At 45.1% G+C, this 15,271-nt stretch overlaps 1 long non-coding RNA gene across 1 annotated transcript in view; it reads right to left on the bottom strand.

Moving 5' to 3' along the window:
- LOC143888222 (uncharacterized) overlaps window positions 1-2,939 on the bottom strand; it is a 37,213-nt gene extending 34,274 nt beyond the window's left edge. Inside the window, exon 1 of the long non-coding RNA XR_013254507.1 lies at window positions 2,130-2,939. This is a non-coding gene — a long non-coding RNA (uncharacterized LOC143888222). The remainder of the gene's footprint in view (window positions 1-2,129) is intronic.
- Between the last annotated feature and the right edge of the window lie 12,332 nt (window positions 2,940-15,271).

The following is a 15,271-nucleotide window of genomic DNA, read 5'->3' as shown; positions in this document are numbered from 1 at the left end:
CGCGCTCTCTTCTCTTGGTCTCCCGTACCCACGCGATTGGCGTGTGCATTTAATTATTGATTTGAATTCGTCTTTCATGTGAACTTGGGATCACTAAGGCAATCCGAATTCCACACGAAAGAGACTGACAGAGTCGCCACCTAGATGTGGGATCTAGGACCCGAAATTAACCAGAAATCTAGACTCGCTACCTGGTTACGAGAATGGAAGGTATGGGGAGTTATCCGCCACATGCACCATTCCTGCCCGATAATCGGTCTTCGATTCCAAAAGCTAACTCTTTTAAATTTATTTTAAATGGCTCATTCAACTCTATGTTAATGTGCGAACTAAGTGACATGCATCCTATGATCTAATTTCAATGAGAATCCTAAATGTGTATCTTGATTTATTAATTTGTCTGGATTCAATCTAAGTGAAAGTTCTCCTAGAATTCTAATTTCATGGAAAGTCCTAAGTGATTTGATTAAGTATTTACAAGAAAATTAATATACAAAACACCACAATTTGTTTGTGGTGCCGACTCGCGGGTGGTATGCCATCAGACATCCAAGCTGCCTACGTACCCAAGCCTCACTGGGATCAGAGTCGACGTAGTTCGGTGCACCTAAGCTAAGCTACTTATGCCTAACTCAACTAGGACACCGACCTAGACGGGATTGACTGTTTCAACAGTTTTAGGAGAAGTTATTTAATTCAAGTTGAGGATTTTATTATCTTAGGATTTCATCTAAGATGCTATATGATTCTCATCTAAATGCAAATGGTCCCTTAGACTAATGCAGGTTTGCCTACATCCTAGTTTACTAGGCTTGTCCTAGGGAAAGATTGGGTGACTAGTGTAACTAGACCTATGGCACGGTTGCTATACATAGCAAACGTCCGTGATGAGGCTGGACTCCTAATTCTAGGACTCCCTAAAACTTAGGACACAACACGACACGACACCATTGTTCCTAAATTGGGCTCTAAGGGTTCTTACGACGGAAACCATAATCCAATGGTTCCGAGAGACACGAGATGAATCGAGATGATGAATAGTGTGAGGGAATGGGAAAGATAGAGAAAGGTGCGACTGAACTTGGGAGTGCCAAATTGCCTACGTACCCCGTGATGGGGATCAAGCCACACGTAGTTCCACCGGCGAGGTTGCTTGGATTTTGGAAGACAGAATTGGTATTTGTATCTGGAATCGGGTTTGCATTTGAGCATTGGACTTGAGATTCAGAAACATTGATCTAGCAATGGGATTTTGGAATTGGGAATTTGCATCAAAGAATTGAGCATATAGGAATCATCAAGGGTTTGAATTTTCGGAATTCAAAGTGGGCGGGCTTATGAGATTCGGCCAAATGGATTCAGACATGCGACTCGGATTGTGTTGGGATATTACTTGGTTGGATTGGGTTAATGGTTAGGGTCAAGTGAGTCGGGTCTAAGTTAGGAGCAAACCCGAGACTAGCCATGGTCTAACTAGGAGGAAGCAGGGTACAAACCAGGGTGCGGACCAGGGTGCACCAGGGTGCGAACCAGCAGGGAACCAGGGTGCGAACCAGCAGGGGAACCGGGGTGCAACCAGCAGGGAACCTGGGTGCAACCAGCAGCGAACCTGGGTGCGAACCAGCAGGGAACCAGGGTGCGAACCAGCAGGGGAACCAGGGTGCAACCAGGAGGGAACCTGGGTGCAACCAGCAGCGAACCTGGGTGCAACCAGGGTCTAACCAGAGTGCGAACCAGCAGGGAACCAGGGTGCGAACCAATATCGAACCAGGGTGCGAACCAGTAGGGAACCAGGGTGCAACCAGCAGGGAACCAGGGTGCGAACCAATATCGAACCAGGGTGCGAACCAGTAGGGAACCAGGGTGCAACCAGCAGGGAACCAGGGTGCAACCAGTAGGGAACCAGGGTGCAACCAGCAGGGGAACCAGGGTGCGAATCAGTAGGGAACCAGGGTGCAACCAGCATCGAACCTGGGTGCAACCAGCAGCGAACCTGGGTGCAACCAGGGTCTAACCAGAGGCTAACCAGGGGGAAAACGGACCCTACATGCTTCCTAACATGGTTTTTCTTTTAAAGTAAAAGATATGCATGAAAACAGACCCTACATAGAATTGAAATAAATGCCTACCTCTTTGGAAACCCACTTTGTGTTTGATTTTTCTTTGATGTTAATTCCTTGAAGATGATTCCTTGCTTGATAATTACTGCTTTTGATATATATCACCCAACGTATAAAATCACCCGATCCGGCAAGGATGGCCGAACCCTTGAAGAGATGAGGGAGAGGGATGAATTTTCTAAGAGAGGGGTTCTTTTTTCTTCTTCTCTTCTTCCTTTCTTTGGATGGTGGGATGAGAGGGTATTTATAGGAGAATGGGATAGGAGGTTAGGTGAGGTTAGGTGAGGTTAGGTGAGGTTAGGTAAGGTTAGGTGAGGTTAGGTGGTTAGGTGAGGTTAGGTGAGGTTAGGTGAGGTTTGGATGGTTAGGATGAGAGGAGAGGTTAGGTGAGGTTAGGTGAGGTTTGGATGGTTAGGATGAGAGGAGAGGTTAGGTGATTTTGGATGGTTAGACCCAGGTCAAGATCTGCCATTGATCTAACGATTTACGGAAATCGGGTCTCGGAATGGAATCAGGGTCCGGGCTATGAAGTGACCCTAGCTTATTTTGTCCCGATTGATGATCCGTAAAGTCAGATCAAGATATTAATGACCTAAAACATATAAATCAATGATAGAGGGGGTTCTCACATGGATTTAACACACTAAATTCACCAATCAGGGTATTTTTCAATTTTTCGGATCTAATCATCTCACCAGGTACATCTCTTTATCATTTTGTTTTTTTCAAAAAATTTGAGGATGCATACTTTACCAATGAAATTCTACGGATCAATATATTAGGTTATTGTTGGTTAAAGTAAGGCAAAATGTGGGTGTCTACAGAGGGCGGCTGCAATGGTGGAGGAGAAATGGTTTTTTTTTTTTAATGGGGGTTTTGACAGAGGGTTCAATGAGGTTGAAGACGATGGAGGTGGTCGGAGATGGGGATCGTGGCCGATGGTGGTGGAGGAGAAAATGGGGGGTGGGGTCCGACGGTGGTGGAGGAGAAAATGGGGGTGGTGGCCGACGGTGGTGGAGGAGAGAATGGGGGTGGCGGCCGACGGTGGTGGTGAGTTTGGTGGAGGTTGGAGATGCAGAAAAAGAAGAAGGGGGAGGTGGTGGCCGGCGGGGAGGGGTTTGGTGGAGTTTGTGGTAGGTTTTAATGGCAGAAGATGAGGGAGTGTTTTTTTTTTTTTTTTGAAATGGGTTTTGGATTTGCAGAAAGAATACAAAATGATAGAGATGGTGGGGGTGATGGGCGGTTTTAATGGGGGTTGGGGTAGATTTTCGAGATGATGATGGGTGGCTGGGGTTTGATGGTGGTGGCAGCGGGGCGATTTGCCCGAGAAGATGGAGGAGGAGGTGGGTTTTTCAAAAATGGGTTTTGGGTTTGGGAGGTGTGGTGGTTTTCGGTTTTTTTAAGTGTTGAGAAGAGGGGAAGAAGAAGAAGGTGGGGGGGGGGGGTAGGCTTGCCGGATTCCGGCAAGCTTGCCGGAGAAGATGGTTTTGGCTGCCCCCCTTTTTTTTTTCTTTTTGGAATGGGTTTTGCGAGGGATGGTGAGTTTGGTTAGAATCGGTTTTGGTGGTGGTGGCTTGGTGGATGAGAAGGGGGGTTGAAGGTGGTGGAGGGTTGGAGAAGAAGAAGGTGGACGGCTGGGCTCCCTCTCTCTGTTTTTTTTTTCCCTTTTTTTTTTAAAATGGATGAGCTCCCTCCTTCTCTCAAGCAAGACTCTCTTTGTTTTATACTTAGGGTTAAATCCCTAACTCTAATCCTAACCATCTATGTGGCATCTTCCTTTCCTTGATTGATCTCAACCCTTGGTCTACTTTCTCCACAAACATTCCATTTTAGAAACCCTAAAAACCTTGAGTGTTCTAACTAATCTAGACCCTACACCTCATCTCCTTGATCCAATGGCTATGCTTGTGGCTTGTAAAGGAAGCAACACTCATTTTATTAAAATACCCCTAGGACAAGGTGATTTTACGTCCTCCTACCCTTAGGCTCTACTTGCCTTTTCTTCCTATCAATGGGCACCTTTGTTATGCTAGTTCACCCCCCTCTTCTGCAATAAAGGGAGACAGCATCAACACTACCACGCTTTGATAGTTGCACTAACCTGTTCGTCCTTTCTTCCATTTCTTGTCCAATTCTTGTAAAATTTGTAGGGACACTCTCGGAGAGGTTAGCCACCCTGGGAAAATTTGCATCAATTAGCGAACACCGCGAGCCAATAAAATTTTGGGGTTCCTTCGCATTTGGGTTTGATTCATTGCGGATTTCAGAATTTGAAACTTGGCTTCCGGGAGATTCTGAGGTTGACTTTAAGACTCGAGTTTCGGGATATTTGGGAATCGGATTTTTATTCGATCTCGGGAATTTACTCGACCTCTGGGACAAATTTGAATTTGGGGGTAGGTCAAAATGGGGTATCTACAGATGCCCCTCTTTGGCAGAGGGTGCTCGTCACACGAATGTCAAAGCCAAAAGGACAACGCATTTTGACCTGCCCCGGAAATTGGTTTAAAGAAGGAAAGAATTATCGAAAATGATTTTGCGAATGTTGAATTCTTAAAGAGCGCCAGATACCTCAAGGGTCTTACACAGAAGGGATGCCTCAGGGGTCTTACACAGGAGGGATGCCTCAGGGGTCTTACACAGATGGGATGCAAGGGGACGACGAGATGGATCGACGAGACAGATTCTCATCGAGAAGGAATGATAAGATGAAATTGACGAGACAGATTCTCGAAAAGAAAACTGAGATGGACTCTCAAGGGATAGTGAGATAGACTCTCACAAATTGCAGAATGGAATGATTAGACAGCCTCTAATTAAGCCACTCAGGGATTTGGAGATTATAAAGCGGAATGATTAGACAACTATCATGATCAAACCAAAATTATGATCTGAGAAGACAGCATCTTGACAGATGAACAGAGTGGAATGATTAGACAGCATCATGATCATTCCTAAATTATGATCTGAGAAGACAGCATCTAGACAGATGAACAGAGCGGAATGATTAGACAGCATCATGATCATTCCTAAATTAGGATCTGAGAAGACAGCATCTTGACAGATGAACAGAGCGGAATGATTAGACAGCATCATGATCATTCCTAAATTAGGATCTGAGAAGACAGCATCTTGACAGATCGACAAAGCGGAATGATTAGACAGCATCATGATCAAACCTAAATTAGGATCTGAGAAGACAGCATCTTGACAGATGGACAAAGCGGAATGATTAGACAGCATCATGATCAAACCTAAATTAGGATCTGAGAAGACATCATCTTGACAGATCAACAAAGCGGAATGATTAGACAGCATCATGATCAAACCTGATTTAGGATCTGAGAAGACGGCATCTTGACAGATTGCCAAAGCGGAATGATTGGACAGCATCATGATCAAACCTGATTTAGGATCTGAGAAGACAGCATCTTGACAGATCGACAAGGCGGAGTGATTAGACAGCATCATGATCAAACCTGATTTAGGATCTGAGAAGACAGCATCTTAACAGATCGACAAGGCGGAAAGATTAGACAGCATCATGATCATTCCTAAATTGGGATCTGAGAAGACAGCATCTTGACAGATCGACAAGGCGGAATGATTAGACAGCATCATGATCAAACCTGAATTAGGATCTGAGAAGACAGCATCTTGACAGATCAACAAAGCAGAATGATTAGACAGCATCATGATCAAACCTGAATTGGGATCTGAGAAGACAGCATCTTGACAGATCGACAAGGCGGAATGATTAGACAGCATCATGATCAAACCTGAATTAGGATCTGAGAAGACAGCATCTTGACAGATCGACAAAGCGGAATGATTAGACAGCATCATGATCAAACCTGAAATTAGGATCTGAGAAGACAGCATCTTGACAGATCGACAAAGCGGAATGATTAGACAGTTATCATGATCATTCCCAAATTAAAATTTTGATTTGAAAAAGGCACTGAAGTTTCTCGAATTTTGGTTTGTTAAGACTGCTATCTCAACTATCAATGCAAGCTAGGTATCTTTTATGGTCTGACTTTCATCAGAACATAAAAGATGCCCCTAGTATAATTTCGCTTCCAATTCAGGAACCTTAACAAAACTCGAACGGATTCAAGCTTTCTTTCATGAAATTTGGGTTACAAAGATTTTGAAGGAACAAGAGACTAACTCTTGCTGAAAGGTCTACCACTTTTATGCCAATAGCAGGGCTCCGGGCCTCAAAGGCTTTCAAAATGCACAAGAGACTGATTATGCCTGAAACACTTTCAATTTTCTACCAGCTGTCAGAATTTCAGGTTACAATGGTTTTCAACTTTCAAGCAGACTGATTCTGCTTGACACATCTTCAATCTCCTGCCTGCTGCAGGGATTCCAAATGGGCCCGAGAGCTCGCCGCGCTTCTAGACCATGTATTAGTCATTTTGCCTTCTGGAGATGCGACTTCATTTTCTGGTATATGTTACCCCAGCTTTTGAAAGGATACTGAACCAAACAGGTCACTTTGGGACACACCTGACTCGACCGAGTACATGACTTTGACTTGACAAAGAATGACCTTGACAACTGCTTGACAAAGGACTTTTGGTGAGTACACAACCGAGTTACAAGACTGACTTTCAGGAAAGGCTGAATCTGCTTCTTAATTTGATAATTGTTTTAAGATGGTACAGCTTACCACTCTTGGAACTCTTTGAATACCGCGTTTTAAGGTGATTTCGCCTCTTTCTGGTATTTAGTCATGGTTATTACACCCTTTGGATTGCTCGGTTTTAACCCATAGCTTAGAGGAATATCAAAGGAAGCCTTGCCGGCACTATTCAAACCTTGGAAGTGATGCCGATACAGGTATGAAAGTCTTGCTAGCTTCTGAAATTTAGTCCTTTACGAGAAGTCACTGCCATGACCAGACTGCCCTTTTGGGTTTTCAATCTGGCGGACCGCTTGCCTTAATTTTTGCCTGGACTGCCTGCCCTTGCAGGTTTTCCATCCAGCAGGCTCCGCACCCTAATTTTTGCCTAAGCCGCCCTTTCGGATTTTCAGCTTAGCGGGTGAATGACCCTAACTTTTGCCTAGACCGCCCTTTCGGGTTTTCAGTCTAGCGGGCCTAAGACTCCATTATTATATTTTTTCTTTTTCTGTTTCTCCACAACCTTTGCCTTATCACACCAGGAGGACTTCTAGGTGGGTTAGGGTTTGAAAGAATTGGATTAGGGTGTTTGCATTGACTGGACCGAATCTGGACCCTTCTGATAGCCTACATACCTCCAAAGAGTGAGGATCAGGTCCGCGTAGTTCGCCCATTGGGGACTTTGGGTTGAAATTATTTTGATTTGGCTTCTTTTTTTTCTTTTTGAAAGTTCTCTCTTTTTAAAAGTTCTCTCCCCTTCTTTTTTTTTCTTTTCAACCGCTTTGAAAGATTTGACCGAACCCGACGTTGTCAGGTTGCCTACGTACCCTGTGGAAAGGGATCAGGTCATGGCGTAGTTCAGGTTTTGCATCTTTTATGGCGTAAGTCATAAAAGATGCCCCTGGTTTGAGGGTGACAACGAAATTTTGATTTTGCTTATTGGCTCAAAGGGTTTGCAAACGGTCTTTGACTTTTCTCTTTTTTTTCAATTGGATTTTTGGATTTGAAGCTCATATCGACCAAGGACGGCCTCCTGGTGTCTTAGGCATAATACTTTTTAAGTTGATCAAGGTTTGTGGGTTCTGTTAGTTTTTCACCATTTTGATCAAGGAGTCTGATGGCTTTTCCAAGCAGGACTTCATCGACAATGTAAGGACCCGACCAGTTTGGTCTGAACTTCCCTCGGGGATCATGGACCGGTGCCCTGTAGGATTTCAAAACGAGGTCACCTTTCTGGAGATCTCTGATCTTCACCTTCTTGTTAAAGGCTTTCTCAATTCGACGCTGATATCCCTGGACATGATACAGAGCTCTGAGCCTCTTCTCATCAATCATCTGCAACTCCTGATACCGGGCCCTTGCCCATTCTGATTCTGGCAAACCAGCTTCCATCATTACCCTTAACGAAGGAATTCTCAGCTCAACTGGTAGGACCGCTTCCATCCCATACACTAGTGAATATGGCGTAGCTCCCGTAGAGGCCCTGATCGACGTTCTGTAAGCCCACAAAGCATATGGTAGCTTATTTGACCAGTCCATGTACGTCTCTGTCATCTTGCTGATGATGGTTTTGATGTTCTTGTTTGCAGCTTCGACGGCTCCATTTGTCTGGGGCCCGTATGGTGAGGACTTGTGATGCTTAATCTTGAATTCCTCACATAGGCGTACCACTTCTTTCTTGAAGTGCGATCCATTGTCTGAGATCAGCTCATGCGGTACCCCATATCTGCAGATGATGTTCGCTCGAATGAATTTGGCAACTGAGGCTGAAGTCAGCGATGCGAAGGATGCGGCTTCGATCCACTTGGTGAAGTAATCGATGGCTACCAGGATGTACTCATGCCCACTTGAAGATTTCGGAAATACCTTTCCAATAATATCGATTCCCCAGACTGAAAACGGCCACGGCGAAGTCAGAGAGTGTAACTCAGAAGGCGGCACATGAATGAGGTTGGCATAAACCTGACATTTATGACACTTCTTCACAAATGCAAAGCAGTCAGCTTCCATAGTAGGCCAGTAGTACCCAAGTCTCAGGATCTTTCTCGACAGCATCTTCCCGTTCATGTGAGGCCCACAGACTCCTTCATGCGTCTGTTCTACGAGATTAGCTGCTCGATCTTCATCTACGCAAAGAAGCTGGATTCCATCAAATGACCTCCTGAAGAGCTCATTGCCGCAGATAATGAAGTTAGCTGCCAACTTCTGGAGAGACCTCCGCTCTTTTCCTGATGCTTCAGGGGGGGCCCTTGGCCTAAAATGAGATTCTTTATATCAGTGTACCAGGGCTTCCCATCTGGACATCGGGCTGCTATCTCTATAGCGTTCACATGCGCTGGAGCCCATTGTAACCGCACTGCTAGAGGCTGAACTTCCATTGATGCAAAGATATCTAACATTGAGGCTAGTGTAGCCAAAGCGTCCGCGAAATGATTTCTTGTCCTCGACAGATGAGTGAATGTAACATTCTTGAATCTCTTGACCAGGGAATCCAAATGCGTGTGATACGGGATCAATCTATCCTCCTTTGTTTTCCATTGACCATTGATCTGACAAATGATCAAGATTGAGTCCCCGAAAACATCTATCTCTTGAATATGCAAAGCCAAAGCTGCTTCGAGACCAGCAATGCATGCCTCATATTCGGCCTCATTGTTGGTACACTTGAACTGCAATTTGATGGATACGGGGATGTACTCTTTCTTCGGAGATATCAATACTGCCCCAACCCCTTGACCTCGGTTGTTCACAGCACCATCAAAGTACATCAACCATCTGGTGCTTGGGACCTCATCTTCTATAGCCATGATCTCTTCATCAGGAAAATCTGCCGTCAGAACTGCATTCTCATCTACAGGCGCATCAGCCAACTGCTCAGCTATCACACGCCCTTTAACTGATTTCTGGGTTACATAGGCAATATCAAATTCAGCCAATAGCAGCAACCATCTGGATGTTCTCCCGGTGAGGGCGGGCTTCTCGAACAAGTACTTCAACGGATCCATCCGTGAGAGTAAGAGAACCTTGTTTGATAGCAGGTAATGCCTAAGCCTCTGAGTTGCCCAAACCAACGCCAGACAAGTCTTTTCCAAGATAGAATATTTGATTTCGTACTCCAGCATCTTCTTGCTGATGTAGTAAATAGGCTTTTCTTTCTTCGACTCAGGGTCTTGCTGGGCTAACATGCAACCCATAGCTGTGTCGGTGACAGATAGGTACAGCAACAGTGGCTGGTCCGGAATAACTGGTGAGAAGACAGGAGGCAGAGTTAAACATTGCTTGACTTTCTCAAATGCTTCCTGACACTCATCATTCCACTTCTTTGGAGAATTTTTCTTCAGCAGCTTGAAGATGGGTTCACACGTCATTGTCAACTGATTTATGAACCTTCTTAGGTACTGAACCTTTCCCAGGAAACCACGGATCTGCTTTTCGGTCCTCGGCGGCTCCATCTCTTGGATTGCTTTGATCTTTTGAGGATCTACCTCGATCCCTCTTTCGCTGACCATGAATCCCAATAACTTCCCTGAAGTAACCCCGAAAACACACTTGCTCGGGTTCAAGCGAAGCTTATACTTTCGGATCCTTTCAAAGAACTTCCTCAGGACTACGGCATGCTCTGGTCGAGTCTTAGATTTAACAATCATGTCATCGACGTAAACTTCTACCTCTTTGTGAATCATGTCATGCAATAAGGTGGTAGCCGCCCTTTGATAGGTTGCCCCAGCATTCTTCAGCCCAAATGGCATCACTCTGTAGCAATACGTTCCCCATGGAGTGGTGAACGCAGTTTTTATCATGTCCTCAGGGACCATCTTGATCTGATTATATCCGAAAAACCCATCCATAAAGGATAACAAAGCCTGACCAGCTGTATTATCCACCAGGAGATCGATGCTCGGCAAAGGAAAGTCATCCTTGGGACTCGCCCTGTTTAAATCTCTGAAATCCACGCACATTCTGACCTTTCCGTCCTTCTTGGGCACCGGTACTATGTTAGCCAACCATTCCGGATATTCAACCACTTGAATGAAGCCCGCATCTAACAGCTTCTTGACTTCATCATGGACTTTCAACTCCCATTCTGGTTTTAATTTTCGAAGTTTTTGCTTTTTGGGCTTGGCACCTGGGATTAGGGGAAGACGATGCTAGACAATGTCTTCGCTTAACCTCGGCATGTCATCATAGGACCAAGCAAAAACTTCTTTGTATTCCTTAAGCAAAGTGATTAATTCTTCACGCTCCTCCGGGGATAACGTTTTGCCAATCCGTATTTCCCGGATTAAGGTTTCATCACCAATGTTGACGGTTTCAATTTCTTCTTCAAGTGGTTTAGCCCGACGCTGCTCCTCCTGAGTGATCATGTGTTTGATCTCAGGGAGAGTTTCGTCGGCATCCTCATAAGAGGGGGAGTCTTGATCATTGTTATTAGTTTTATCAATTTGAGAAGCAGAAACAGAGACAGGAAGATACTGAAACGAGTCCTTCATTTCATTCATAGAATCAAAATTTACATCATTGATCAATTGGCCCACAGCAGGCTTTACAGTATGCTCAAAAAGAAAGTTTGTATCGTCAACTGAAATGTTGACACCTGACTCAACTGGACTATGTATGGACTTTGCAGTATATTCTATAACGGACTCATCTTCATAGACAGCATCTATACCGGAGGACTCGCCATCCGCACCAGGAATGTCTAAGCTTCCTAAGGTATCTGCATCCAAAGAATTGTTAGAAATAACAGACTTTATATTCGACTCGGAAACAGACACATACTCAGAAACGTTAGACTCTTTTGGAGGAACATGACTATACTGAAGAACTGAATGAGGAATGACCTGAGAAGTCCAGTTATCAAGGGGTACCTCAGCTGGGGTAATTCGGCCCTTAGGGTTCAGGATGTGCGCATCTTCTCTGATCATGGCAATGACCGGTGCCTCAACCTCGAAGAGGGAGTCTAGAAGGCGCGGTTCTAAGTTCTCCGCCCAATCAAATTCCTGTTTTTCGACAGCTGTAATCTGCCCATGGAAGTACTCATCCGGCAATTCATCAGCGAAAAAGATTTCAAAACCTGGCAGCTCTTTCCCAGACTCATCCAACCACGGCTCGGGGAAACCACAGAACGGGCGATCAGCTCCTTCTTTCCTGTACCTACCATTCATCAACAGACTGAACGGTCCCATAGGCAGCTCTAGGCCCCGACGACGCAGCTCTTCCCACTTCAGTATGTACTGCTTCCTTTCCCTGATCTCCTTTCGGGTGGGTTCATATCCTAACCCAAACAAATTGTTCGCGACCTTCAGCTCCGGCCACTCAGTTAAACCCTGCAGATTTCTCCCTAGACCAGTTCCAGGAATATACCCATATTTGCGCATTATCCGTGCTACCTGCGCATTTGCACTGGACATAAACAGAATTTCTTCGCTCAGAGCTTCTTCCATAGTAATGGTCAAAACTTCAAGCGAAAACCCAGTCAGACTGACATCTATGGTGCTTGAACCAATCTGCTCTTCGGATATCTATCCAACCTCTGGTTCTGGGTCCCCTCTAACTGTGATAATTCTGTTATTCTTGATGAACTTGAGCTTCTGATGGACAGTAGAAGGAACCACTCCGACTTTGTGAAGCCAAGGTCGGCCGAGAAGGAGAAAGAAGGAGGTCTTGATATCCAGAACTTGGAATTCTATGTCAAACATTTCACCTCCAATCTTAATTTCGGTGACCAAAGTTCCAATGACATCCCTTCTGGTCCCATCGTAAGCCAGTATCCCCTGCTCCGACGGAATATAGTCATTCGGCCCAAACCCCAAGACAGTAGCGGTGCTCAAAGGACACACATTCAGAGCTGACCCGTTGTCAACCAAAACCTCTGGTACTTTCTTCTTATTGCACACGACGGTAATTCTGAGAGATTTTGTATGATTCTTACCCTTCGGAGTCAAATCTTCATCCGAAAAGGACACGGTCATAGCTGATCTGGCCATAGATACGAGCCCAACCAGCTCATCAGGGGTTATATTCACAGACACCTGTGCTGTATTCAATTCCCGAAGTATAACCTGACGGTGCTTAGGCGATGACATCAACAAACCCCAGATAGAAACATTAGCTTGAGTCTTCCTAAGCTGTTTCAACAGAATGTCCTCATCCTCCTCAGGACTCAACCTCTGATTCCTGCTTTCAACTGCTCTGGCGATCTCGGCGGGATTCTCTGCTCTCAGCTCGGGAGGCTTAAAGACACGTCCACCACGGGTTCTACCACGGGTAACATGGCGAACCTCATCATAGGGCTCGTTCAACAGCAGCAAGTCCTCATCCTCAAGCTTAAGGACATATGGGACTTCGCTTTTCTCTTCCTCCCCCTCGAATCTAATGACATAAGGACCTTCAGAGGATTCCCCAACTTCTTGCGCAGAGGACAATACATAAGGCTTTTTGCATTCAACTTCCTCATCATCGGATTCCCATCTCAAGATATACGGCTCATCAGAAATAACGGCACATATACGGGAATGATCCAGCACAACCTCTTCAGTGAGAATAGCATAGACATTTGGAGGAGGCATAGTATGCGTTGGCAATGGATTCCTAGTGACATTAGGGAGAGCTTCCACCGCAATTTCTTTTGCCTCGATCTTATCCTGGATCCTATGTCTTAGTGCCATACATCTGTCAGTCAAATGCCCAACACTCTGGTGATATTCGCAGTACTGATCCTTTCTCCAATATTTTGGGAGAGGATTTGGGGCTTCCCGGGGTTCTAGTAGAGTGATCTTCTTGTCACTCAACAGTTTTTTGAGAGCCACAGATAGGGAATAGGGTAGAGGAGTGAATTGTCTGGGCTCATTTCTTTCCGGACGAACTCCTCCGGGACCTTCTCTCCTAACTGGACGAGCAGTATTCACATTGTTAACTTCCTTCGGGGGTGCCATAGTCCTTTTTCCCTCTCTGACATCTGAAGTGGAGGTCCTAGCTCTCAGGCCGCCTTTAGCCAATATGTCTTCGATTCTAGTCCCGGTCTTGATCAGATGATCGAAGTCATTGAAGTACTGGATTGACATATGAGGAAAGTAAAAGGGGGAAAGATTCTTGACAGCAATCTTGATAAGATCGTCATCTGGTAACTTGTGGGTCATTTGGGCTGCCTTTCTCCTCCATCGCCGAATAAAGGAAGTAAAGGTCTGATTGGGTCCCTGCTTCAGCGATTTCAGATCCCTTTTTGTCACGTCAATCCCCTCTTCCATGGAGAATTGCTGGACGAATTTGTTAGCCACACCTTCAAGGGTCCTGCTTTCTTCTGGCTTCAGATGCAAAAACCACTTCTTGGCTGTCCCAGTCAAAGTCCTAGGGAACACTAAAGCAATCTGCTCTGAGGATAAACCGTGCTGCTGCAACAGAGGAATGACTGACTTGAGATGGCTACGAGGGCACCCCATTCCGTCGTATTTGTCAAAGTCTGGCATTTTGAACTTGGGCGGAAGTACGACCCCTGGAGCTATCATGAATTCAGACATATCCAAATTTTTGGGACCTTGGCACTTCATGGTTTCCATATCCCGGGTCAGCTTCTCAATTTGGTCAGCCAATTCCTGTGCTTTATCAGGATTTCCTAGGTTAGGAAGACAGTTCTCTGCTGCGTATTGGCACTCATCAAAGTCTTCGATTTCAGGCAATACAGCTGGCCTGGGAGAAACAAGAGGAACGGAAGGTATAACTGGGGATTGCTGATTGGCCGGGTCTTTAGAGGTAGAAAGACGATCATTTTTCAGGAGGGCTATATCATCCTTCATGGCACTCAACTGAAGGAGAATAGCCTTCATCATTTCATTCGTATCAGGACTGTTGTTTCCGGTCCCTTCCATTGATTCAGATGCCAGTGGAGAGGATGAAAGAATTTCTGGATGACCAAGGAGAAGCGGCGCATGAGAGGTGAAGGATTCTGGGGAAAAAGAAAGTCTATTCAGCCTGGAATCTGAAAACTGACGGGACCAGGCCGATTTTGAATTGACTTTCTTAGGAGCGATGATGTCCCGCTAAGACTCCTGAATGGAAGTTAATAAGTTAGATTGCACATTTGATAATTGAAATCAGGTAGCTTCCACAACTAGAGAGAAAGAAAAGAAACACACTTTGCATTGATTATATCGAGACAGGTTACAATGACGACGATTGGCAACGTAAAAATTGATGAAACTTTGAATCGCCAACTGCTTATAACATGTATCAAGTAAAACTCTTTTCTCTATATTTTCATCTATAATGAGACCGGGATTACAATCTTTGACTTTGATTATGTCCAAGTAAAACAAGTGAAGACAGTAAAGAAATGATAATCTCATGCCGAAAATATTCATGGTTCACCAATCCGAGCTTTTCGGCTTGCAGGCCCTCCGGACATTCCTTCCTTCCGAAGTTTAGACACGAAAGCAGATCTCCTCTCCGTGATTTTGTCTCTCCAAGCAGCTACTATGGATGCAATGAGATCAGGAGTAAGGTCTTCACAGTTAGGTGGTGT

The sequence above is a fragment of the Tasmannia lanceolata genome, unplaced genomic scaffold (genome assembly GCF_043159265.1).
Source record: "Tasmannia lanceolata isolate RefF3 unplaced genomic scaffold, GAP_Taslan_0.1 ptg000012l, whole genome shotgun sequence".
Lineage (NCBI taxonomy): Eukaryota > Viridiplantae > Streptophyta > Magnoliopsida > Canellales > Winteraceae > Tasmannia > Tasmannia lanceolata.
This window is presented reverse-complemented; position numbering and strand designations above follow the sequence as displayed.